Source organism: Phallusia mammillata, chromosome 1 (assembly GCF_965637545.1).
Source record: "Phallusia mammillata chromosome 1, kaPhaMamm4.hap1.1, whole genome shotgun sequence".
Lineage (NCBI taxonomy): Eukaryota > Metazoa > Chordata > Ascidiacea > Phlebobranchia > Ascidiidae > Phallusia > Phallusia mammillata.
The window spans coordinates 5,973,968-5,981,614 of NC_137252.1; the positions used below are offsets into that span (position 1 = coordinate 5,973,968).

At 38.3% G+C, this 7,647-nt stretch overlaps 1 pseudogene across 1 annotated transcript; it reads left to right on the forward strand.

Annotated features, from left to right (window-relative positions):
• The first annotated feature begins 1,367 nt into the window (after positions 1 to 1,367).
• LOC145220661 (pre-mRNA-processing-splicing factor 8-like) lies at positions 1,368 to 4,044 on the forward strand (annotated as a pseudogene). The gene is made up of 5 exons (XR_013858252.1): positions 1,368 to 1,385; positions 1,862 to 2,001; positions 2,669 to 2,809; positions 3,144 to 3,346; positions 3,754 to 4,044. The product of XR_013858252.1 is annotated as a pre-mRNA-processing-splicing factor 8-like (transcript).
• Positions 4,045 to 7,647: the final 3,603 nt, after the last annotated feature.

A 7,647-nucleotide genomic window follows, 5' to 3' on the forward strand; every position in this document is an offset into this window, starting at 1 on the left:
TTGTCCTTGCGTTAAAGGGCACCTAAACTTATGGTTTTTATTTCTAAGATTTGTCCTTGGTTTTGCGATGCACGAAGCAATTTTTACGGACAAGGAGTTTGCTGGCAATCCATATGGCATGTGATATGTCATGTCTCGTATAAATGCTAAGATTTGTTCAAAAACGATTGTTTCTTTTGGTACGAAAACTAAATTTTCGATTGTCCTTTCTTTGGGTCCATGTCAATAGCAGTGGTTTGCAATTTCTTTGAGCACTTGCGGTCCAGGTTTAATATATATTTAATAAACTGCATAGGCCATTGCTAAACAAAATCTGGAGTTAAGAAACGAAAAGTCATTTATTCCCGCAACAAAATGTACGATGCATTTAGTTTAGTTTTCGTAATATTACCTTGCGTGGGAATGAAGGCATTTTTTACGTTACTACAACAATATAAAAATAAAATTATGCGAGAACATTTGCCGTTTGTTTGCTTGAAAAGGAAAAGTTGTTGTCACAGTACACTCATCCACTTATCAAATGTATTCTCAGTGGTTCCCGTGAAACCATTGGCGGACCGCGTCCCCCAGTTTGAGAACTGGTTCTCTATAACAAAGCCTTGGAATATTTTTTCCAAATTAACTCCTATGGCCTCTACGCGGGACATAATGTTTTCAACGAACTTGAGCAGATAAGTCACAACAGGGCTTTAGCGACGACACATGGCTGGTGAATCAGCAAATAATCCTTCCGCTTTGGTTCTAACTCCTCTTGAATCACTTCAACGAAGAAACAAGCCTTAAAGCGGTCGGATCATACCATGATGGGTTTTCAATTACGTTACGTAAATCACGCAGCCAATTCCATCAACGGGTTTTTCTGCAATGCAACGACCCAGTGTTGCAAAATTTCGCGTTATTTCAGTGTTTATCCAATGAGGGCGGCGTTGTTATGATCGTCAGACAGGAAGGCACGTCAGTCAATTGATCGGTCGATGGGTTTTTGTGTTTCAGTGATTTTGATCTGACCCGTATAGTGCTGGTAATTCCGCAATTAGTTTTTAAATTTTGTTGTTTGCAACAAAGTACTGAGCTAGAGGTCTCAAAATAAGGCGTCGTCATGGCCCACTTATAATATGTAGTTTTATGCATTGGTGGGATTCAGCCGGTTCGCTCCGGTTCTATAGAACCATCTCACAAAATTTTATGAGTTTAGCGAACCGGTTGGCTTTACTGGTTACTGTCAATGGACATTTTGTAACAGAACTGACTGAAAAAAATTACTTTTGCAATAGAATCGACTGACAAATAATTGAATCCCACCACTGGTTCTATGGAGATATTTTTGTACATATTCTATCAGTTGGGCCAAACGTGTTTTTTTAACAATGTCAGAATTATACTTGGTATGTTTGTTAAAATTTAGGACAAAATAATGCCGCGTGTGAAGGCAGGCTCGAAACAGGTCTGGTTTACTCACAATTAAGCCCATACCGCCCGAAACCTGTATATAACTCTATCTGATTTGATTTCCAATTCTGTTTTGTGCAATATTCAATTTTGGCATACTGTACAATAATCACAGGAAGCTCAAATTTCTTCGATATTCGTTCAACCGTGTCCTTAAATCTGCAAAAAAACGACATCTTTACGCTTGAATGAACCATTGTTCGCTTGCGGATGGGTTTAAAAAATACCGACATTTTTGAGGCCTGACTCATCCACGCACGTGTGTATAACGAGTGGGGTCAAATAGCGCGATGTGACGGCTTTTGTGTTGGATGAGGGTGCAGGCAAAATTACATTGGTCGTGACATGCTATTCAAATCGCCATGTCTTTTATTTAAATTGTTACGTAACAAGTGTGTTTATGACGTAACAGATCGCTGGATTCTTGTACGGAGTCAGTCCGGCCGACAATCCACAAGTGAAGGAAATCAGATGTGTAGTGATGGTTCCACAATGGGGGACGCACCAGACGGTACATCTACCGAACCAGCTACCACAGCACGAATATCTCAAGTAAGTATAAAATTATTAAATACTGAAATGGGTAAACTTTTAGATAATAATTCCACTATTTCAATAGATCCTGTTAACTTTTAATGAAAGCTCAGGCTGTTGTGACAACACGTGAAATATGACGTAACAATCGGCAAGGCGTTGTTGTTTGTTTCTAATTTTAGATGTTTCCATTTTTTCATCTGTACAAGCAATTTGTGCCACAAATCGTGTAATTGTGTAATAAAAGTCTTTGATGAGCTTAGTATAGTTTGAACTGCGTTGCATATTATGCTATTATGACCCAAGCATGAAAAAAGCGATTCTGAAGACTCGGTCCAACTATAGATGTTATTTTGAGCGCTTGAATGCATAAAACATTTTTTTTGTTTTAACTGTTTCTGCCAGGCATAATATCAAATTTATAGAGCTCTTTTTTACAATTGCGAGAAGAGCTCTATAAACTAAAGAGTTCTTTGTTCGAAAAACTGCTCTTGCAAATAGGCACAGACCATAAATAATAATGTAACTGTTACCTCGCATCGCGCATAACAGTTCTATACCAGAAACAGTTTTAATCAGTATTTAAATTTCTAATTACACCCCTACATTAAGTGTGTAAAAAATAGCGGAGTATTATTGTGTATTTGATTTCGTAACATCGGTCTCACATTATTCTGTTGCGCAGGGAATTGGAACCACTTGGTTGGATTCACACCCAACCTAACGAATCGCCACAACTCTCTCCACAAGATGTCACTACACATGCCAAGATAATGGCTGACAACCCTGTGTGGGACGGAGAAAAAACTGTTGTGATAACATGCAGGTAAATGTAATGTTGTGTTGTCAATAGGACCGCCTGATTTCGTGACCCTGTGACTGTTACAGGTCAATGTTTTTTTTTCGTTTAAGGTCAATTTTGTCGTTAGAAAACTTTTTGTCTTTTATTCAGCATCAGGTAACAAGATTACGCCAAAAAATGTTTCAAAGACAAAGTGTTTATTCATAGTATACATATGGCATGTTTAGCTTTGCGAATGTTATTTCTATCATTAAAAACCGAAAACTCAAATTTCTTTGCAAAACCATACAAAAAAATCTATGCCATTACTTTTATGTGTGTTGCCTCCCGCCTTGCATTTCCACTTTTCATCTCGTAGTTTCACTCCCGGCTCATGCTCGCTCACCGCGTACAAGCTGACACCTAGCGGATACGAGTGGGGACGTCAGAATACGGACAAGGGAAATAACCCGAAAGGATATTTGCCATCCCATTATGAGAAAGTCCAAATGCTGCTCTCAGATCGATTCCTTGGATTTTTCATGGTCCCCTCCCAAGGATCGTGGAATTATAATTTCATGGGTGGGTTATTGTCTTTGAATTGTGTGTAATGGTAGGCCTACCATACGTCCTCTTTTGGAGGACATGTCCTCCTTTTTAAAGTTGTCCTCGAGGACAAGGAAAAGTGCCCAAATGTCCTCCTTTTTTAATTTTTTGGTTTACTAAATATGGATGTGGCAGTTATGCTTTTGAAAACAGCCACAATTAAGTGTTTTCAGAGTTTCAGAATTGAGTTCACCTGGACCAACATCACAAGGTTCAGTTGGCCGAATATTAGGTTCGGACCGAACTTTTTTGTCCGGTATCGGTGTATCACTCAGACAAACATTGCTTTGATAAAGTGCCACGTTCTCTTATTTTGTCTAATTTCTAAATTCACCAACAAAAAAACCATGAAATACATTTGAACGTATACCTTCTGCTCACAGGTGTGCGTCACGACGCCAATATGAAATACGATCTTCAGCTTTCTAATCCCAAGGAGTTTTATCACGAAGTGCACCGTCCCTCACATTTTTCTTAACTTCGCTTCACTAGAAGATGGAGGATGGGCTACACTGATGGCTGATCGGGAGGACCATTACATGTAGGGATAATGAGTGATCTGTACCACGTATGCCGGGAAGTGTACGTTAAACTGATGAGTATACGTTTAAGTAGTGTGTTTTGTGTCGAACCGGACCAATCTGTACATTATGAAAATACAATGCTGCCAAAAATTGTGTGTTATATTTTGTGAATTCTGGTAGGAAAACGCTCAGTTTTCTTGTTTCCTTTTCCTGGTCTCAATCCATGCTTTTCCTAGCCTAGCTCTAAAACCAGGGTTGCCATACTGTTCTTATTTCTAAGAAATGTCCTTGGTTTTGCGATGCACGAAGCAATTTTTACGGACAAGGAGTTTGCTGGCAATCCATATGGCATGTGATATGTCATGTCTCGTATAAATGCTAAGATTTGTTCAAAAACGATTGTTTCTTTTGGTACGAAAACTAAATTTTCGATTGTCCTTTCTTTGGGTCCATGTCAATAGCAGTGGTTTGCAATTTCTTTGAACACTTGCGGTCCAGGTTTAATATATATTTAATAAACTGCATAGGCCATTGCGAAACAAAACCTGGAGTTAAGAAACGAAAAGTCATTTATTCCCGCAAAAAAATGTACGATGCATTTAGTTTAGTTTTCGTAATATTACCTTGCGTGGGAATGAAGGCATTTTTTACGTTACTACAACAATATAAAAATAAAATTATGCGAGAACATTTGCCGTTTGTTTGCTTGAAAAGGAAAAGTTGTTGTCACAGTACACTCATCCACTTATCAAATGTATTCTCAGTGGTTCCCGTGAAACCATTGGCGGACCGCGTCCCCCAGTTTGAGAACTGGTTCTCTATAACAAAGCCTTGGAATATTTTTTCCAAATTAACTCCTATGGCCTCTACGCGGGACATAATGTTTTCAACGAACTTGAGCAGATAAGTCACAACAGGGCTTTAGCGACGACACATGGCTGGTGAATCAGCAAATAATCCTTCCGCTTTGGTTCTAACTCCTCTTGAATCACTTCAACGAAGAAACAAGCCTTAAAGCGGTCGGATCATACCATGATGGGTTTTCAATTACGTTACGTAAATCACGCAGCCAATTCCATCAACGGGTTTTTCTGCAATGCAACGACCCAGTGTTGCAAAATTTCGCGTTATTTCAGTGTTTATCCAATGAGGGCGGCGTTGTTATGATCGTCAGACAGGAAGGCACGTCAGTCAATTGATCGGTCGATGGGTTTTTGTGTTTCAGTGATTTTGATCTGACCCGTATAGTGCTGGTAATTCCGCAATTAGTTTTTAAATTTTGTTGTTTGCAACAAAGTACTGAGCTAGAGGTCTCAAAATAAGGCGTCGTCATGGCCCACTTATAATATGTAGTTTTATGCATTGGTGGGATTCAGCCGGTTCGCTCCGGTTCTATAGAACCATCTCACAAAATTTTATGAGTTTAGCGAACCGGTTGGCTTTACTGGTTACTGTCAATGGACGTTTTGTAACAGAACTGACTGAAAAATATGACTTTTGTAATAGAACCGACTGACAAATAATTGAATCCCACCACTGGTTCTATGGAGATATTTTTGTACATATTGTATCAGTTGGGCCAAACGTGTTGTTTTAACAATGTCAGAATTATACTTGGTATGTTTGTTAAAATTTAGGACAAAATAATGCCGCGTGTGAAGGCAGGCTCGAAACAGGTCTGGTTTACTCACAATTAAGCCCATACCGCCCGAAACCTGTATATAGCTCTATCTGATTTCCAATTCTGTTTTGTGCAATATTCAATTTTGGCATACTGTACAATAATCACAGGAAGCTCAAATTTCTTCGATATTCGTTCAACCGTGTCCTTTAATCTGCAAAAAACAACATCTTTACGCTTGAATGAACCATTGTTCGCTTGCGGATGGGTTTAAAAAATACCGACATTTTTGAGGCCTGACTCATCCACGCACGTGTGTATAACGAGTGGGGTCAAATAGCGCGATGTGACGGCTTTTGTGTTAGGTAAGGGTGCAGGCAAAATTACATTGGTCGTGGCATGCTTGAAGTGTGTGAAAATACCAAGGCCTGTGTACTGTGATTTTGGGTATTCAACAAACATTGCAACGGTTTTGCAATGGACCAAGCTGGTAGAGGCCATTTATGTGCTTGCGAGGCTATAGGATTTGATAAATTTGTTTCCTTTATCAACAACCTTAAAAATACCAGACACGGATAAAAAATATAATTGACAGATAAGGTGTAATATCACAGTAAATACAATTCGGTTGCCAAAGCTTTATAACTATTGCTACTGTTAGTCCAAAAGCGCTCAGTTTAAAACAAAGTATTGATTATTTAGGCTGTAAGTCTTCTGACAGTTTATATTTTTTATCTAATAACAAAATCTTAACAAAACATACTTCAATACCCAGTGTGTTTGCACTGAGGTAAAATATATGTTTTTGTAGGGTATGTGAGGAGTCCCGCTAATGACAATAAAAAGCGCAACTCCACCGGCTTGGGCAAAATTTCTGGGAAGCCCCGTTAGTGCCCACCATGCGAGACAAGAATGTTAAACGAGAGTCGTTTTGGGAAAAAATCACCTCTGAAACCAGCTACAAACGTGGGCAACGCTTTTCTGTCCTAAATTGGTATCATGTGACCATTTCCGTTAAAATTGTATTCTCACTGCTGATAGCAATGTTAATGTTGATTTGAGTCCGCTGTCGAGCTGTTGCAAGTCCGTTGAATCGTTAATTATTTCGTTGCTTTGACCAATCTGGTTCTGACTCCTACCTAATTGATTTTTACCTTTGAAGCAAAACGTCGAAATCGAGGTTATGGAAACTCCTGACAAAAGCATTTGAATTCGCGGAAAAAATAGGATGGTGGAAATTACTGATCCGACATTTATGAAATTCCCTCTGTACAATAGTCCTTCCCACCTTGAAACCATCATAATAAAGTTTATTCCATTTCTATCTGATTTCGGCTACTAACAGCTGTTTACTTCATTCTCTAGTCTTTGTCATTACCAGTGCCTGTGAAAGGCTTTCACTGACCTTTACTTGATTGAAATCTGGATTTAAAAAACATGTTTTCAGACCATAGTTTTGGCTCGACTTTCTACAAACTGGTCAAAGAGAAATGTGCTTTGTCTATAGTTAAGTCCACCTCAAACCGTTGATGATTTTGACAAGTTCATTAATTATTAACTTCCCACGCACGTCATTTGGAACTAAGACTTTACAATCCTAACCGTGACCTTCGAGTATGAACTTAACGTAACAAAGTTCACTAAGTTGTTTGTTTCTGACACTTTGTTCGTCAAACATGCAGACAAAAACACCTAAGGTATAAATTATTTACAAGTTGCCATCAATTTTATTGTGCAGGGTTACTTGCAGTTTGTCAATATAGATTTTAGGATAAATTAAAAGGCCTTTGACAGATCATGTAATCTAGTGAGTGTGCTAAAAACCCCTTTTTGACTATTTTTTTACAAGACTAAAATTTTGCCTTGACTCCATTTAAATTTCCATACTTAGTCTTTTTTATGACATCTGATAATCTTGATCGACTGATATTTTAGACTTTGTGGTTTGAATTTTAAGAGGCTTAGGCTCAAATGTTATAATTGGTACGCATTAATATGCGACGTAACTTGCCACTTTATGCAATATTGAACACAGTATAGTTCTATCTTTATTAAAAAGCATTTTGATGATATCTAAAACACAAAGTTGATTAAGACACACTTTAACACATTGATTTAGGTTTAATTTGTTT